This window comes from Zalophus californianus, chromosome X, assembly GCF_009762305.2.
Source record: "Zalophus californianus isolate mZalCal1 chromosome X, mZalCal1.pri.v2, whole genome shotgun sequence".
Classification (NCBI taxonomy): domain Eukaryota; kingdom Metazoa; phylum Chordata; class Mammalia; order Carnivora; family Otariidae; genus Zalophus; species Zalophus californianus.
The window spans coordinates 39,654,519-39,674,339 of record NC_045612.1 but is presented as its reverse complement, the minus strand read 5'-3'; the positions used below and the strand labels follow the sequence as shown (position 1 = coordinate 39,674,339).

The 19,821-nt window shown below is 38.5% G+C and overlaps 1 protein-coding gene across 4 annotated transcripts in view; it reads right to left on the bottom strand.

Annotated features, from left to right (window-relative positions):
* COL4A6 (collagen type IV alpha 6 chain) overlaps positions 1-19,821 on the bottom strand; it is a 268,983-nt gene that overhangs the window by 246,798 nt on the left and 2,364 nt on the right. The gene's annotated exons all lie outside the window — the stretch shown is intronic.

The window sequence follows — 19,821 nt, the reverse complement described above, 5'->3', positions numbered from 1 at the left end:
GTTGTAGGAAATTGGTTGATAACATCTGTGGTTGAGCCATTCTAGTGACATGAATATTTTGGATATTATTTTCTACTGGTGTGAATAAATTCTTTCTTTTTGTAAAAACCTAATATTTACACTTACAGTTGCCATAAAAAGTGAAAAGGCATTAAGAAACAGTTCACAGCCATGAAATGCAAATGGTTAGGATAATCCTCATCACAGTCTCACAGTAGATTGGCCATGAGGTGATAACTGTTGAAGGTGGATGATAGGAACACAGTCACATTATACTGTTCGCTCTGCTTTGTGTATGGCATTTTCCATAAGGATAACAATGGACCTGTTAGCTAAATGACCACAGCAAAAGACTGTGAAGAAATATTATGGAAGATATTCTATCACCACAGACATACCATGAGTGAAATTGACTTTGACTTGCACTACCAGCTATTGTCCTCAGATATCTAGCCTTGTGCTTCTATTGATGACAATAATCTCAGGTTTTAGTGTCAGAAGAGTAATCAAGATCACCTGATGCCAGAAGACAAAGTATTGGAATAGTTCAGAATATCATTCTAACGGGTTCCGTGTGGCACTCTAAATAGGTTCTTTCTTCCTAACCTACAATTTATATTATTGAAAGTCTATAAAAACTCAATGGCACATGATGTGATGAGCACTGGGTGTTATAAGCAACTAATGAATCATTGAACACTACACCAAAAACTAATGGCTAATAGAATTTAACTTAAAAAAAAATAAAAAACAAACTCAATTGTCTATTCCTCTACTAAGCCCAGGCAGAGGTTTGTAGTACCTGCAGATACTCTAGACCACCCATGTGCTATTTGGTTGGTATCTTGACAAGAACTCTGTGTGTGTGTGTGTGTGTGTGTGTGTGTGTGTGTGTGTTAAGATTTGTCTTTATATTAGAGATGTCTCCTTTATCATCTATGATTTTTAGTGACAGTCTCATTGGCTAGGGCCTTCTCTTAAGCCATTAGCAATAGTAAATTTAGTTAAAACAAGAAGCATTATTGAAGAGCTTTATGGCAAACTAAAAAAAAACTAAAAAAAAATTTTTTTTTTAAAATGACCTCTAAATTGAGACAAGCAGACACAGCAAAAGCAGTAGTGCTCTCACTAGGTTTTTGATGCTCTTTGTAGTTTTAATCCTTGAACATTGTCTCACATTCTTAATACTAGTAAGAAACAAACCTGCAATAACACAATGTATGCAATGCCTTATTCTAGACTGAGATGCAGCAGGGGTGCTGAAAAGTCCTCATTTGTTTGAGTTTTACAGATAGTCAGGATTGTGTCATTGATTCACTCAGGGCCAGTTGTTTGTTTGCTTAAAGAAAGAATACAAATGTATTGGCATAGTAATCCCAGGAATCCAATTTTATGACATGGAATCCATCAAAACACTCAAAAGGAGACATTTAAGTGGAAAATTCCTTCTGTTCAAGATTAAAGACCAGATTCTTTTGTTACCAGTCCTCTCTGGGAGTAAATTACACAGCCACCAGTTATACAACTTTCTTTATAATAGGACCTGGTGTAATAAAAAGAAAACAGGCTTTGAGTCAGAAAACCTGAGTTCTAGTTCAGGCTCCTCTAATACCAACTACTTACCTATCCTCGAGCAAGTCATTTAACCCCATCCCATGGTCAGAGGATCACAGAATTAGAGCTGTTCTACTCTAACAGTAAACAGCAAAAGGCGAGAAAGAGTCCAGACTAGAGCATTTTAAAAATTAACAAGTCAGGAAACGACAGATGTTGGCAAGGATGCGGAGAAAGGGGAACCCTCCTACACTGTTGGTGGGAATGCAAGCTGGTGCAGCCACTCTGGAAAACAGTATGGAGGTTCCTCAAACAGTTGAAAATAGCGCTACCAGGACCCAGCAATTGCACTCCAGGGTATATACCACAAAGATACAAATGTAGTGACCTGAAGGGTCATATGCACCCCAATGTTTATAGCAGCAATGTGCACCATAGCCAAACTATGGAGAGAGCCACGATGTCCATTGACAGATGAATGGGTAAAGATGTGGTGTATATATACAATGGAATATTATACAGCCATCAAAAGGAATGAAATCTTGCCATTTGCAATGAAGTGCATGGAACTAAGGGGTATTATGCTAAGTGAAATAAATCAGTCAGAGAAAGACAATTATCATATGATCTCACTCCTACGTGGAATTTAAGAAACAAAACAGAGGATCATAGGGGAAGAGAGGAAAAAATGAAACAAGACGAAACCAGAGAGGGAGACAAACCATAAGAGACTCTTAATCATAGGAGACAAACTGTGGTTGCTGGAGGGGTGCGGGGTGGGAGGGCTGGGGTGGCTGGGTGATGGACATTGGGGAGGACAGGTGCTATGGTGAGCGCTGTGAATTCTGCAAGACTGATGAATCACAGACCTGTACCTCTGAAACCAATAATACATTCTATGTTAATTAAAAAATAAAGTAGAAATAAAAAAAAACAAAAGAGAGCCTTTTATTGAAACAAAATTATTCTAGGTTAACACCTTGGTATACCACTGCAGCATACAGCTACAGGAACACCAAAAAGGCAGAAGGGATTCAAATCAAGGGGGGAAAAAAACAACACCTTGCTTTAAACAATGCAGCCTACAGTTTGGATGATAATGATCAAACTCATAAGAAGTAGGCTGATTTCTGCAGAAGCAAGAAAACAGGAATGAGTGAAATTTAAAGGAAGCGATTTCGCAAGAGGATCCCAGGGAAAGGGGACCGGGCTAGTGGGACCAGCGATGTCTTTCCACAGGGCGCATGAAGTAAGAGTGTGACTGACTATTTCCATCTCTCCACCTTCAGCGGACACAGTAGGATTGCACTTTCTGGCCTCCACTTGATCCCCTGATCAAAGCTGACCAATGATGAATGAAAAAGTGACATGGGTCCGCTGCAGAAAAAAAGAGTTAATTGGTAGTGCAGGATGAGACCTTCAGAGCTCTCTTTCCCTCTGCCACAACAATCAGCAGCATTCCAGATGGTGGCTGCTCCACCTGGGTCCGAGGTTGAGGACCATATAATGTCCCCCATGTGACCCATGATGGATATGCAGTGTAAACAAAAAATAAACCTTTGTTATTTTAAGCCACTCTGATGTTGGCAGTCGTTTGCTATAGCAACATAACCCATCCTATCCTGACTGAAGGGATGGCAGTTATGAGGTCAAGCGCTCTTCCTAACGGGGGGGGGGGGGGGCGGGAAAGAGCTTGGGGGCTTTTCTCGCAGCAGACGAGCCTCAGTTACGGGTCTTGGTGCTTCTCAGAGGCTTGTGTCCTGAAATATCGTAAGGTTCTATTATGGACATGAACAGAAGTATGTCACTGTTACTGGCAGCTAATAGTGGGCATGAAAAATAAAGAGGACAACTCAGGACAGGGCAGGCTCAAGGGACTGGTAACTTGATATAAATCCTTCCTCTCATTCTGTTCCAAGTAAATAGTGACTGAAAGTCATATGGCTCTTCAGTGGCCTATCCAGAATAACAGGCTCTAGGCCAGTTTGAAGCCAGCAGGTGTCCTCTGTAATAGACTTGGCACCTTCATTTGTCAGTCTATTTAGTAGCAGAGTGGGCAAAAAAAACCTGAATGAACAAGGAAGAAAGAACTACCTTCTCATCACTGGAGGCCCTTAAAGGTAACCAGGCTGAGAAGAGTATTACAAACTTTGGGGGATGAAATTAAAAGTATATCCTCATGTAATGTAAGGCTAACTAGCCTCCATCTAAATTATTTTCTCCTGAAGATTCTAGGGATCACGGATCCTGCCCTAACCAGGACTATTAATAGGTATAAGGCTACAACAAGGCTAGTGAACAGCACCGCAGGAAGCTGGCGGTAATTACAGGCTGTCTTCTTGGCATGACCTCTGTCCATTAACAACAGCTTAAATGGGGGTGGGGTGGGGGACTGGGAGATGATGAGCTGCACCACAGCGTTATGAGAATGAACTGCCAGTAGTAGCTATAATTTATTGAAGCACATACAACAATGAGGCACTTTATGAACATTACAGCTAATCCTCACCACCATAAGAGGTAGCTATGACATTTTTCAAATGAGGAGACAAAAGAATGTCAATAAAGTGCAGAAGGAGAAAGTCTAGAAGGACAAGTGAGTCAAGAGTAAGATGCTACTGGTAGTTCTATGAAGGACTCAAGGGAAGCAGTTCAGTTTTGGTGATTAAGAAGTGACTTTTAAGAAATTAATTTCAGTGAGCTGGTTGGAAAGAAAGCCAGAATACAAAGAGCAAAAGAATAAATGAGTAGCAAAGAAGTGTGTGCACTAACTGTATTTTTTAATGAAATACCATACTTCGCACACACTTTACCTATATCCATGTAAATCTCGTCAAAACTATGGATCTTAGCCTCAGAAAAATGCACATACATATCTAATTTTACATACAATTTCAGGGCACTCATATACCCACCTGAAACCCACAATGAAACTGCAGGTTAGGAATGAATGATATATACTAAAACTTAAGATGGTGCAGGTGGACCTCTGGGAGTGATACACAGGTGGTTTCAACTGCACCGGTAATATTTTATTTCTTTTTCCTGTTAATATTTCATTTCTAAGTCATCTCCACACCCAATGTGGGGCCTGAACTCACAACCCCGAGATCAAGAGTCACACGCTCCACCACGCACCCCAGTAATATTTTATTTCTTAAGCTAGGTGATGCCCATATATTCATTATGTTATGTCCATTACATTATTATGAATGTTCATTATATTGTTTTATGTAATATTTTATATAAAGCATTTTGTTGTTGTGTTACTAACTTTTTAAATAGAAAAAGATGTTTATATAGAAGAATATCTTTGTTTGTAGGAAATGCACACTGAAGTATTAGGGAGTGATGTGCCATCATGTTGGCAAATTACTCTCAAAATGTTAAAGAATCAGTTTTTGTACCATAGTCGAAACTTTTCGGTAATGCTGAGATTGTTTCAGAATTTTTTTAAAAGACATTAAAAGACACTTAACACTAAAAAAAAAAAAAACAACAAAACAAAACTGACAAACAAAAAATCTTAAATAAAGACATACTCTCACGGGTATACAGAGGGCATAATCAAATTTACAGACAAATGTACACATAGAAATGCACTGAGTGATCCTTCAAAATAGAGAAAGGAACAGCTATCCATTTGGCTCTAAAGAACAAAGTTTTTTTGTCAGAATTCTCTTTTCTCCACTGACTCATACTCTGACTGGGAGAGTGTAAACTGGGAGGCAGTGGGCAAAGCAGCAGCAATCTCTCTCAGCACCTTTGGCTCTCCTGGCCATCAGGGAGACTGGGAGCCTCAAGCTTCTCTCATGGCTTCAAGACTGGAGAGCTCAGGCTGAAGGCTTCAAAACAGGTGCTGGGCATCAAACCAGAAAAAGCTATGGATTTCCTCCAACTTGACCACCGTGCCTTCAATTCTTCTGGTAGTCCGGTGGGGAGAGATTTGGGGTGTGGGGGGAGAAATAGAGTTTTTTTAATTGAGTAGGCATCTGGGTGAAGTTACAACTTTTTTAAAGATTTTATTTATTTATTTCACACACACACACACACACACACACACACACACACACAGGATGAGTGGTAGGAGGGGCAGAGGGAGAAGTAGGCTCCCCGCTGAGCAAGGAGCCTTATGTGGAACTTGATCCCAGGACCCTGGGATCATGACCTGAGCTGAAGGCAGATGCTTAACCGACTGAGCCACCCAGGCGTCATGATCTTACAACTTTTTTTTATTATGTTCAATTAGCCAATATATAATACATCATTAGTTTTTGATGTAGTGTTCAATGATTCATTGGTTGCCTATAACCCCCACTGCTCATCACCACATGTGCCCTCCTTAATATCTATCACCCTGTTACCCCAACGCCCCCCACCTCCTCCCTTCTGTAATCCTCAGTTTGTTTCCCAGAGTCCAGAGTCTTTCATGGTTTGTCTCCCTCTCTGATTTCTTCCCATTCAGTTGTCCCTTCCTTCCCCTGTGGTCCTCCACACTATTCCTTATGTTCCACATATGAGTGAAACCATATGATAATTATCTTTCTCTGCTTGACTTATTTCACTTCCAATGTTACAACTTTCTAAGCAGGGGAAGGATAAAAGTAGTGATTTAGGAGCATAGTGTATAGAGGAAGAAAACTAAAGGCAAAAAAAAAAACTGGTTAAAGCTAGTATTTGTCTTTATAATAAAAATGTAAATAAAAAAGAAGACTCTTGGTATGTGTATTTATGTTTGATATATAGTATATAGGGAGTTATATGTACAGGCAAATTGTCTGGCATAAGAAGAATGGGCAAAAGATCTACTGATAGAATTCAGGACAGTGCTTTGTAGCCCAGTTTCTTCTCTCTGCCTGGCTTTTAAGGCCTCCATGGCCTGACCCTGCTCCAATTATCCATAGTCATTTCCCTCCACTGCTGTGCTGTAGCCAGGTAGCTCTTCTCACTGTCCCCCACTTAACCATATTCATCCCTGCTGGGGCCACTGTGTTATGATTCACCTGCAAAAGGAAACTTGACTGTGGGCACAAGTGGGAACTGGAATCCAGACAGGCTCACTGTTCAGCAAGGAGTGAGACATGGCAGGGAGCTATGCCTGCCTGGAGGAAAGGGCCTTTACCTAATTTCCTCAAAGATTCTGTACACTGATACCTCCTCCATATTTTTGCTCATGCTCTGATCAGTTTGTCTCTCTGATGATTCAACAGGCTACCTTTTTAAATCAAAGATGAATCATCTTTCCTGACAAATAGATTTATAAAGACCTAGAGAAGAAAGCTTGCAATCAGGGATGTCCCTGAACATGGAGAACATACAGTACCTGCCTTTATCACTCATTTTCTACTAGTCCCTTAAGGCCTGGCACAAATCCTACTTCTGTGAAACCTTCCCCAACTACAACCCATACGGACTTCTTTCTTCTTTCACCTTCTATAGCACCTCATTCTGTCCTATGAAGTTTAACGCCCAATTATTATGTAATTCGGTGCTTTAAAATCATGGAGGTATCTTGACAGTTCCGCAACGTCTGATTTTAATTTCATTTGAAAAATACGTTTTAAACTATTTTAAAACTGAAATAAAACACAGCATACAGAGTTCAAATGGGTTGCGTACCAAACATTAACTCATCGGAAACCACCAGTTGTGTTAATATGCGTTGCCAAGTTAACACTGTGTATTTATGTGCATGTGTGAGAGAGAGAAGACAGAGAGGAAAGTAGTGTCTGTAGACCTGAAAATATAGATTTTATTGCTACATCTGTTTAACTGAACTGTTAAACAGCACTTGACATAGCAAGGCCGAGTGTTAAACAAAAAAGCCCTCACCCCACAATGTCCACTATTTATTTGGGTACATCAGTATTTTCTCCACACTATATAACCAAAATAAAACAGAAACTGGAGACGAAGACCGCTAATAGCTCTCAATTTCAGATTTTTATGTTTTTTTCTTAGTCTCTTCCTTCTTACTGACTTTACAAATATATAAATGTTAAAAAAAAAAAAACTTTGGCTTACTGGCAAAACGACTATTTTGGTTTGGCTTCTCTATGGAGGATCATATGAAATTTCATTTGGGGAGAAAAGGGTCTACTGCTGTAAATTTTGAAAAATGCTCTAATAATTCTTTTTCTTCGTCATTATCAACATCAACATGAACATTATTATCTATGAACATGCTCTGGATATCTAGTTGCATGCTAGGTGCTGGTAAGTATTTATGCAACTTTATCTTATCTCCAAGACAAGGTCACATAAATCTTATGAATCTAAAGTTAATCCTCATCTTTAAGGATCTGCTACACTCAACAAACAGAATTTAGAGATTCTAGGCATTTTAGATTTTTCTCTGCCAACCCTCCTCTCTCTGGGAAGGAAAAATGGTCACTCAAAGCTTTGGAGAGCAAGGAGAAATACCATTTAACTTTCATTCCCTCCTCAACAGAAAATCTGTCTCCCAAAGGACCAATTCAGCCTCCTGACCAGCAGTCCCAGACATTTCTGGGAAAGCCCGATCTCTAGGAGGCAAATCTTGTAGAGCTTTATGGCCAGGGAAATTTCCACTGGAGAGCACCAACTCCCCCCTTAGTACAAGTGAATCGGATCGAAAGATACTGGCAAACTAACCCTATTGTTGCTAGACAAAAGGGAACTGGGACTTCAAAGATGCCTGGGGAGCTCCCTTCAGACATAATCTTCAGTTGGGACCCTGGTCTCCACAAGGGGTCACAAAAGTAGGGCAGCAGAAGTAGAGGTGACTTTGGGGAAACTGGATCAAGTGTAACAATTCTGACTCTTCTTCTCTCCTAGGAAGCTTGAAAAACAAATTCAACAAATAATTAAGCAATTGGCTCTCATGTGTCCCCCAAATGGGCTCACCACTCATTTCTGGTACACAGGCAGTCACAGTGAGTGATCAGAGAAGGATGACCATAGTAATAATTTTACAGCTAATAATATATTTAGGGATTTGTCCTAAGGCCATAGTTAGTGTTGGAGTCTACTATATTTGAACCTAGGAGCATTTGGCTCCAGATCTGGAGTTTTTAAATTTTTTTAAAGGAAAAAAAAATCAGGAAATAGACCTCCAGACTTAAACATGGAACCCAAAAAGAGCTCAAGAAAAGACACATGCCTCGTGGCTTTCCTAAATTTTATAAACCAGGAACGTGCAGATGTGTGCCACAGAAGTGAGCCCTCCATGCATAAAGAGTTTGTCAGTGCTGGACACAGAGTAGGTGGTCAGCAATAACCATAATGCCTATCATCCCCCATCTAGAGAAATATACCTTACCACAAGTATTAGGTAAATGCTCTGGGGAGTCAGGGAGCAAATAAGAGTGCAGAGCAGGTCTCGCTCTTTCCTGTTCCTCCAGCCTCATCTTACACCATGCTCTGCCAACCTCCCTGCTCTTCCCCCTCCCCCCGCTCTAGCCACACTGGCTTAGTGCTTGCCATGGTCCTTCAAACCACAGGGACGACCACAGTGTTTGGCACATAGTAGGCATGAAATACCTATTTTTTTGAAGGAAGGAAAGGAGGAAAAACAGGAGGGACAGAAAAATAGAAAGGAGACACTTCAGAAAATTATTCACTGAAGTGGGCCTGAAGGGAAGAATAATATGTCCATCTGCAGACACAGGAGGAAAACAGGGGAGGAGAAGAGAAGGGTGTTTCAAACAGAAGGAAAAGCAGGAGGAGTGACGATGCATGGCATGTTGAGCCAACACCAAAAGTATAACTGTGATCTAAACATCAGTACGAGAACAGTAATAGCAGATGGAGTGGGATGGGTAGGCAGGGCCAGATGATGATGGGTACAGGCAGCTCTCACAAATGTTGGAGCGGCACGATCACATTTGTGCTTTAGAGTAGGTCCTTTGCTTGCAGAGAGGATGGCTATCAGGAACAAAGGTAGGAGGCAGCAGAAGACTGAAACCAGAAGGACAGTCAGGTCTGTTGTAGGAGTCCAGATAAGAGATGATAAAATGCCTGAATTCGAGAGACAGCACAGTATAGTGGGTTTTAACCCTAATTCTGCCATTGGCTGGACTTGTGATCTTGGATAAATCAGTTCATCTCTCCGGGCTGAGAATATTTGCCCTATATATTTCACAGGGTCACTCTGAGCAGCTATTAATATAATTGAGAAAAATACTTCGTAAACTTAAAGCACTAGAAATTATATGTCATTATTAAAGAGGTGGAAGAGAGAAAAAGAGATAAGGGGGATAATTGAGAAACATAGCCATCCTTCCAGACGTACAATCTATGGATGAGAGAGTCTTCTCTGACATCTCTCTTTTTCTCACCTTGTTATATATCAGTTGCCAAAATTGGGGAATCTTTTTTTAAATTTTCTCTCAGCAATAAAAGAAATAAAGAATACCTGTGGGGGGGCAGAGTAGGCATTTAGCACTACCTACCTTGTTATTTCTTCTAATCGCACAACACTCTCAGGAGGAAAGCGTTATCCTATTTTTACTGATGAGAAAATTGAGTCTCCAAAAGGTCAAATGAGTTGCCCTTAGTCACCCAGCTAGGAAGTGCCAGTGGGCAGAGGCAGCATTCAAACAAAAGTCTAATTCCAGAGTCCTTTCTCTTAAACATTATACCATTGAAAAAGGTGGTGGGCACCTGGGTGGCTCAGTCAGTTAAGCAACTGCCTTCAGCTCAGGTCATGATCCTGGAGTCCCGGGATTGAGTCCCGCATCAGGCTCCCCGCTCAGCAGGGAGTCTGCTTCTCCCTCCGACCCTCCCCCCTCTCATGTGCTCTCTCTCTCTCTCTCTCATTCTTGCTCTCTCAAATAAATAAATAAAATCTTTAAAAAAAAAAGAAAAAGGTGGTTATTTTGCCATCGAGGCAATTGTTATTAGAGTTAATATTAGTAATTGTTCAGATAGACAAGGAAAAGGCAGGAATAAATCTTACTCATTCAAAAGTCATCTGTCGGTCAGCTACTAACTGCTTGGCCGTACCCTGGACATTGTACGTACAAGGCTGAAGAGGACAACACAGACATACAAGCACAGAACTTTCATGACTGCATGGCAGGTGCTATCAAAGAGGCCCAAAGAACCTTAGAATCACAGGGGAAGGAAGAATGAATTCTTTCTGAAGAGGTCTGGGATGGTTTCATAGAAAAAATAACATTTTATCTGGGTATTAAAAAAAATAAAGATTGGAGTTCACTAGGTAAAAGAGAAAGTGTAAATAATGGAGAGAGACATTCCAGCTAAGGAGGACAGCATATACAAACACAAAGAGATAGGAAAGAACATAAGGTAGTATAGAAATGGAGAGATGTTCAATCTGAATGAAGAGTAATGTACACTATGAGGTTGAGAAGGAGGGTTGGCAGGAAAAAACACACAGACACGAGGCTGGACAGGTAGATGGGGCCAGATCATGAAGCCCCTTAAATATGCCAAGCTAAGGAGCATGTATTTTAATACTGGAAGAACCAAGAAACCAACAAAGGTTTGAAATCAGGAGATAACATAGTTGGATTTACTGTTAGTAAAATAACTCTGGTGGCCGTATAGAGATTAGAATGGAGTCAGGAGGTAGAAAAACTCGTTAAGAGGCTATTGATATATGATGATGAGGTTTGGAACCAATCTAGATTCTACAGATTTTTGGTAAAACTAACGGAGCTTGGTGAGAAGGATGGAGATAGTGAGAGTTAGTGGCTGATTCTATAGTTTCTTGCTTGAAACCGGGTAGATGGTGATATTTAACAAATAAAAAAAATGAGAGCAAGAGGTTGGAGTGTCATGGAAAGGATTGGAAAACAGTTTCATTTTTGGACACATTGTATTTGAGGCAATAGAAAATAATAATAGCTGGCATTGGTTGAGTGCTCCAGGCATTGTTTAGTATATATATATTTTTAATTAATTTATTTATTTGAGAGAGAGAGAGAGAGAGAGAATGCATGAGCAAGCACTGGGGGAGGGGCAGAGGGAGAAGGAGAGAGAAAATCCCAAGCAGGCTCCATGCGAAGCACTGTGCCCGATGCGGGGCTCCATCTCAGGACCTTGAGATCCTGACTCGAGCCAAAATCAAGAGTCCACACTTAACCGATGGAGCCACCCAGGTGCCCCCAGGCATTGTTTTAAGTGCTTTGTATGTATCAACTAATTGAGATCTGAGCTGACTAGGTAATTGGAAGTATAGGTTTGGAGCTCAAAAGACATGTCTGAGCTGGAAATATAAATTGATAGTCATCAGTGTATAGCAGTCATAGTTAAAACTGTTGAGGCAAGAAGAAGGCAAACGATAAAACGCTGAGAAAAAAAGAGCACCATTTTAGGAGCAGAGAGTAATGAAGATGATAAGCTCCATGACAGCAAAGATCACACTTGACTTGTTCACCACTGTGTCATCAGAGCCTGGCATACTATATAGAATACAGTGCTTGCTCAATAAATAAATGTTGAAGGGATAAAATAAAAATATCAGAGAAGTTTAAGGAGCAACAATGAGACACAGTGTCTTGAAAGTCAAAAAAAGAAAGGCAGTTTCAGAATGACTGGAAAATGCAAAACACTACAGTAGAGAGACCAGAGGTGGAGGATGCAGGGAGGGAGAATCGGAGGAAGGTGTTCCAAAGGCACAAACTTTCAGTTATAAGGTAAATCAGTACTAGGGAGGTACAATATGATGACTCCAGCTAACACTGCTGTATGGTATATAGGAAAGGTGTTAGGAGAATAAGTCCTAGGAGTTCTCATCACAAGGAGAAATTTTTTTAATGTTTTTTCTTTCTTTTCTTCTTACTGTATCTATATGAGAAGATGTATGTTTGCTAAAACCTATTGTGGTAATCACTTCACAACATACATAAATCAAATCATCATGCTGTATGATTTAAAGTCATACAGTGATTTCTGTCAGTTATTTCTCAATAAACCGGGGGAAAAAAAAAACAATGGTAAGTCAGATAGAATGAAAAGAATCCAATGGGCTTGGTAGTTAGACAGCTGTTGGTAACTTGAAAGAGGGCAATTTTGGAGAGTAGCCTCAGTCTAGACTGTAATAGGCTTAGGGGTAAATGTTTGTTGAAGAAGAGTAGACAATGAGCAGGAATTTGGTGGTAATAGGATTGAGGGGGTTAGAGGTACAGAGAAAAATAAAGGTATGGTTTTTTTATTATTATTTATTTTTATAATGGCGGAGACTTTAGTATTGTTTGTAGAACAGAAAAGAAGTCCTAGGAGAGGGATTGATTAAAGATGGTAAGAGAGCAGATAATTGCTCTTAGCTAATTTTCCCATCTCGGTTTTCCTTTGAGCATGCTTATTGGGTCTTTTATGTACATTTAATTAGATTCTAAAACAAGTTAGGGCCCTGTGATCTACCTCACTGGGACATTTCATCAGCTTAAAAGGATTTGATAGTTTAATACAGGACGTCACTTTCCTAATATGTTCTTTCTATATGTGTATGTCCTGAAATCTACAGAGGATAGGACAAGTCTATACTCTAAGCATGGTGGTGAAATTATGGAACTATCCACATAACTGAGGCAAGTAAAAACCAATACATATTGATAATTGATGTTAATCTATTTGTTTCATTCTTTTAAAAATTTTTATTCAATTTATTTAAACTAAAAAAAAACAAAAACAGTTCACCCATTTCTCCCACCCCCTACTCCCTGCCTCTAGCAATCACCAATCTCTTCTCAGTATCTATGAGCTTGGTTTTTCTTTTTTTAGATTCCACATATAAGATTTATCATATGGTATTTGTCTCCCTCTGTCTGACTTATTTCATTTAACATAACGTCCTTGAGGTCCACCCATGTTGCTGTAAATGGCAAAATTTCATTCTTTCTGGCTGAATAATATTCCATTGTAGATATATACACACTAAAAGTTCTTTATCCATTCATCTATCAATGGATAATTAAGTTGTTTGCATGTCTTGCCTATTGTAAATAATGCTGCAGTGAACATGAGGGTGTATATATCTTTCCAAATTTGTGTTTTCATTTTCTTTGGGTAAATACCCAGAAGTAGAATTCCCGGATCACATGGTGGTTCTATTTTTAATTTTTTGAGGAACCTTCATACTGTTTTCCACAGTGATCACACCAATTTACATTCCTACTAACAGTGTACAAGGGTTTTCTTTTCTCCACACCTTCGTCAACACTTGTTATCTCTTGTCATGTATTTTTTAAGATTGTATTTATTTATTTGACAGAGCACAAGCAGGGGGAGTGGCAGGCAGAGGAAGAGGGAGAAGCAGGCTCCCTGATGAGCAAGGAGCCCGATGAGGGACTTGATCTCAGGACCCTGGGATCATGACATAAGCCGAAGGCAGACGCCTACCCAACTGAGCCACCCAGGCACCCTTATCTCTTGTCTTTTTGATAGTAGCCATTCTAAGAGATGTGCAGTGATATTCCTTTGTGGTTTTGATTTGCATTTCTCTGATGATTAATGATATTGAGCACCTTTTTATGTACTTGTTGGCCATCTGTATGTCTTCTTTAGGAAAATATCTATTCGGATCCTCTGCCCATTTTTTTTAAATAGGACTGCTTGTGTTTTTGCTATTGAGTTGTATGAGTTCTTCATATTTTTTGAATATTAGCCTCTTATCAGATATATGACTTGCAATTATTTTCTCCCATTCAGTAGGTTGCGTCTTCATTTCATTGATGGTTTCTTTTGCTGTGCAGAAGCTTTTTTGTTTGATGGAGTCCCACTTGTTTATTTTAATGTCAGATTCAAACAATCATCTCTAAGACCTATGTCAAGGAGTTTACTGCCTACGTTTTCTTCTAAAAGTTTAATGATTTCAGGTCTTATATTTAAGTATTTGATCCATTTTGAATTAATTTTTGTGTATGGTCTAAGATATTGATCCAGTTTCATTCTTTTGAATGTGGCTGTCCAATTTTTCCAACACCATTTATTGAAGAGACTGTCCTTTCACCATTGTATATTCTTGGCTCCTTTGTCAGAAATTAATTGACCATATATGCATGAGTTTATTTCTGGTCTCTCTGTTCTGTTCCATTGACCTATGTGTTTTTTATGACAATACCATACTGTTTTAATTACTATAGTTCTGTAATATAATTTGAAATTAGGACATGTGATGCCTCCAGTTTTGTTTTTCTTTCTCAAGATTGCTTTGACTATTCGAGGTCTCTTGTGGTTCCATACAAATTTTAGAACTGTTTGTACTATTTCTGTGAAAAATACCACTGGAATTTTGATAGAGATTGCATTGACTCTGTTTACTGCTTGGGTTATATGGAAATTCTAACAATATTAATTATCTTCAATCCATGAGCATTGAATATGTTTCATTTGTGTCTTCTTCAATTTCTTTCATTAATGTCTTGTTTTCAATGTACAAGTCTTTCAATTTGGTTAAACTTATTCAATGGTATTTTACTCTTTTTGATGCACTTATAAATGGAATTGTTTTCTTGATTTCTTTTTCTGATAGTTCATTAATAGTGTAAAGAAATGCAACACACTTTTGTGTATTAATTTTGTATCCTGCAGCTTTACTGAGTTTATTAGTTCTAATGTTTTTTTTTTTTGATGGAGTCTTTAGGGTTTTCTATATATAATATGTCATCTACAAATAGTGACAGTTTTACTTCTTCCTCTCCAATCTGGATGCCTTTATTTCTTTTTTTGCCTAATTTCTCTGGCTAGGACTTACAATACAATGTTGTATTGTTTCATTCTTATATTAATGAAGTCATTAGGGAAACAGCATACTTTGCTCCTGTGATCTGGCTTGATTATAAGATTATAGTACCTAGGGGCATATTTACTGGGGACTACGTAATATGCCTAAAATCTAACAGATTATTGGTATTTGTAGTCAATGCAAATGCCCTCATCCCTGAACAAGCCTTAGAAAGTGACAACTTGTTTATTCTAAAAACAAACTGTGTAACTAGGGTTTTTTTAATGTCACAGATTACTCTGGCAGTCTAGTGAAGCCCACAGACTCCTTTTCGGAATAGTTTTTTAAATGTATTCAATAAAATACATGGGATTACAGTGGAAACCAATCATATTGAAATATAATAATCAAAACATATAACAAGACAAATTTGTGATATGGAATTATCTACCTGCTTCTTTAGTAGCACATTAAATAATACCTATTTCTCTTCCTCTCCTGTCTTAAAATATGTTTGTATTTGACCTGTCAATAGTGTAGCTACATTATCACCTATGTGTTATCCATTTATGTAGTCATTTGAAGATTCCTTTGATGATATACTCAAATATATGTATCAGTATCCTTAGTCATCCCAAGATATATATTCTAGGTACATACACACACACACATCTATATGTTATATATTGTGATTGGTCACAGCTAGCTGATATAGGACATTTGCTAGCAGGCAAAGCAGAAGACTAAAATTTCATATTAAGAAAATGAAAAGACCAGCCATCAGCCACAGATTGGAAGAAAATACTTGCAAGTTGTAATGTATGGCAAAGGACTTGTATCCAGAATATCCAAAGAACTCTTACAACTCAATAATAAGACAACCCAATCTTAAAATGGGCAAAAGATTTAAATAAATATAAATAGAAATTTTTCATATGACCTAGCAATTCTATTCCTACATATCTACTCAAGAAATGTAAATTGAATGTCCACACAAAGATTTGTATGATAATGTTCATAACAGCTTCATTCATAATAGCCAAAAAGTGGAAAGAGTCCAACGTCCATTAACTGGTGAATGCATAAACAAAATGGGGTATATCCAGGGCACCTGGGTGGCTCAGTCAGTTAAGCAACTGCCTTAGGCTCAGGTCATGATCCTGGAGTTCCAGAATCAAGCCCTGCATTAGGCTCCCTGCTCAGTGGGGAGTCTGCTTCTCCCTCTGACCCTCCCCCATCTCGTGCTCTCTCTCTCTCAAATAAGTAAACAAAATCTTTTTAAAAAATGGGGTATATCCATAATGGAATATCAATATTAAATGCCAACACCAATAGGGTAAAATACTGATACAGGCTACAACATGAATGAACTTCAAAAACATTATGCTAAGTGAAAGATGCCAAACACAAAAGATCACATATTATATGATTCTATTCTATTTATATGAAATGCCCAGAAAAGACAAATCTATAGAGGTAGAAAAGTAGATTCATGCTCACTTGGGGTTAGGGGTTAACTGTGACTGGATATGAAGGATCTTCCCGGGGAGATGAAAATGTTCTAAAACTAGCAATAGTTGCACAACTTGGTAAATTTACTAAAAATCATTGAATTATATAAATATATATAATGTGTGAATTTATGGTATTTAAATTGTATCTCAATAAAGTTGGTTTTTTTATTTAAAGAATTCTTAGAGACACAGCCCCAAATAAGGCAAATACTCCTCTTGATCCTTAGAGTAGGAAGAAACTTTCTCCATCTCTGAAAATCCCGAACACTCTATTCATACTTTGATGGCTGCAATTAGGGCTGAACATCACAGTGGAAAGGACCAACTTGGGCAAGTTACAACTTTAAGGAAAGAAGTTTGTATTTCAATCAGACCTTGATTTACCTATGCTCTTTGCAGAAGGGGACAACCAGACATATATTTTCTCCCCTTTGCCTGTTTTCTATCTAAATAACTCTCGCTAGGCTTTGACTTTAAATATGCTTGGTTGTATTCGAGCTTTTCACAAAAGCAGATTTGAGGCAAACTGGGAAGAAAAAATAAGGACCCTGACTACTTTGTTCGCTTCATATCCAGTCACTTTGTTGTATTTTAACTGCTAGATATGTTGGCCTATGGTGAGATATGAATCTTCCTATTCTTTTCTTTAACACAATGCAGGTACATGCAGATAATAATTTATCATTAGGTATCCTATCTTTTAAGGAACATAATGACCACCATTGTCTGAGAAAGTAAAATTCTAGAGAGTTAGAGACTATGTTTAAATAAATCTTTGTGTGCTGTGCCTCGGGCACTTAATAACCAAAAATGATTATGGATATTCTGAAATCCTAGGCTCTTTCTCATTCAGATAAATTGTGCAAGTACTTCACCTCAATGAAGATCATCACTCTTTTAAAAGAAATTTAATGGAAACTCATTCTTTAATCCCAGGTTTTAACATTTAGCTTTCCATCCCTTTAAACAGCACTGCTTTATAAACTGACAAAGAGAAATCAAAAGCACCTAAAAGACCCTATCTCAAATGGTCACCAAGATTCTGTTATTGGCAACTTAACTCTCACAGTGAACAAACTTTCTTATAGAGAAGCACAACCTAGTCCCTTGTCAATCTATTTAAATGTTATTTTTCATTAATATTAGTCAAGGTACAGAGAATTCAAAGAGCTAAAACCATTTGAAAGGTGAAAAACATTACAAACCCAGAGGATAAACTGGAATTGAGAAGAGATGAGAACCATCCAATACACATGAGAATCCACTACAAAGAGTAAAAACAAACAAAAAACTTCCCCTCAGAAAAGTCACCTTTTGAGAACTTATCCTGTGATTCTCCTCTTTTTCTTTGCCATTTTCCCCCCAAATGAAAAAAAATAGCTTTACACTGCCAAAGATAATATGCAGAAGTAAACAGCAGTGAAGGAAGCAGCTCTGGATGTAAATCAGCTAAAAAACAATATTGTCAGTGTATCTCAAGGTTTATTTTAGTCTTACCGGGGTCACTCACACTGACATAGCAGGTGGCATTGTAAAACAATGATAATCTGAAATCCACACACCAAAGCAGGGCTTGATTTTAGAGACACACTTCCATACTTTTAAAAATTAAAGCATAATCCTCCAGTGATTTTTATGTATATCAAGTGATAAAATGCAGTGTTTGGGAAGTCTCCAGCTATCTAGAATGATTTGTTAATGCCTTTCCCCAAAAGTACACTGAATACAATCAGCTAGAGTCTGAAAATAAAGGTTTTGCTGGAGGGTATTGCTGCCCAGGCATAACATTTTTACAAGTGGCGAGATTCCCGGACAAATTGTTAACTAATCAAAACCTGGCATTTTCAATAAATGTAGTATTGAGCCTCAAGGTAACACATAACTAAACTTGTGTACTGGAGGAATCAGATGGAGAAGTACACAGAATCGTAGATCAATACTCCTGTTTACAAAGTCTTGAATTTACTTACATAAGAGCTGAGGTTCTGAGTTGGGTGGGGTGTCACAAGATGTTAAAAGTCAGGTATTCTGGCATCATTCTCTTAAGAGAAATCATTGCACTTCATTCTGATATTTTCTTAAAGATATATGCCAAGACAAAGTAATCCTTCCCCCCACCCATAAACATATTAGTTGATTTTACTGGGTTGAATTAAGTATGGCTCCATACATGGCTCCATACAAGTATTTACAAATATTTCAAGTATTAAAAATACAGCCAATCACTTTAAATTGTCAAACCCACAAGGTAAATATCTATCATCTATATGGTGTGTGACTTTGGCTATTAACAGTTTATTAAATAGAGCAGTGAAATTGTACTCAATAGTCAAACAACTTCATATTTGAACTCAGCAGCTAACTTTATTTCTGCCAGCAGAAGTAGTAGCTAGTGAGACTGGAAAACTGCAATATCTCTCATTATTCGGGTCATTCCTCCTTTGGTAAATTATCCTAGTAATTACACTGGGGGTCTCTCTACTTTCTGGGATCCATTAAACTTTTCTTGACCAGATGTCTACAGAAATTCCTTTGCCTGCAGTCCCTAGCTGATTCGATGGATGATAATCTAAACAGCCTATGAAATGATAACTTTCAGATTTTTTTTCTATTCTAAACTTTCTGATGACACAGAAAACCAGTGAAAGGAAACATCAGACAGAAACTGAACATCATCTAGTGGTATTAGTTCAGTTCAGGTAGTTAAAGAGTTCAGATGTTGTCATCTGGTACTGTCAAAGGATCACAAGCAAGTTGACTTCCATAAATTTCGTGGCACTTTCAAGTCCCACTCCTTGGGCTCTCCTCCCACTCTCAAACTTGTGTGCCAATTCATGTTCTTGTAGACCAGGGAAAATTACATTTCTTCTGCCTTGGAGATAGATGCAGAGAAGAGCATCAGATGTCAGTCATCTTAAAGCCGTCTGGGAATAGGCTCAGAAATGTGCGTCTCTCGCGTCTTCTACTTTTATTTTCCCAACCCGTTACGAAGTTTTGGGGCAGAAAGATGCCTCAGTCCCAAAGGCATAAGCGTGACGCTGTGCTATTCCTAAGAACCCCATTAACTCCCACTAGAAAGGA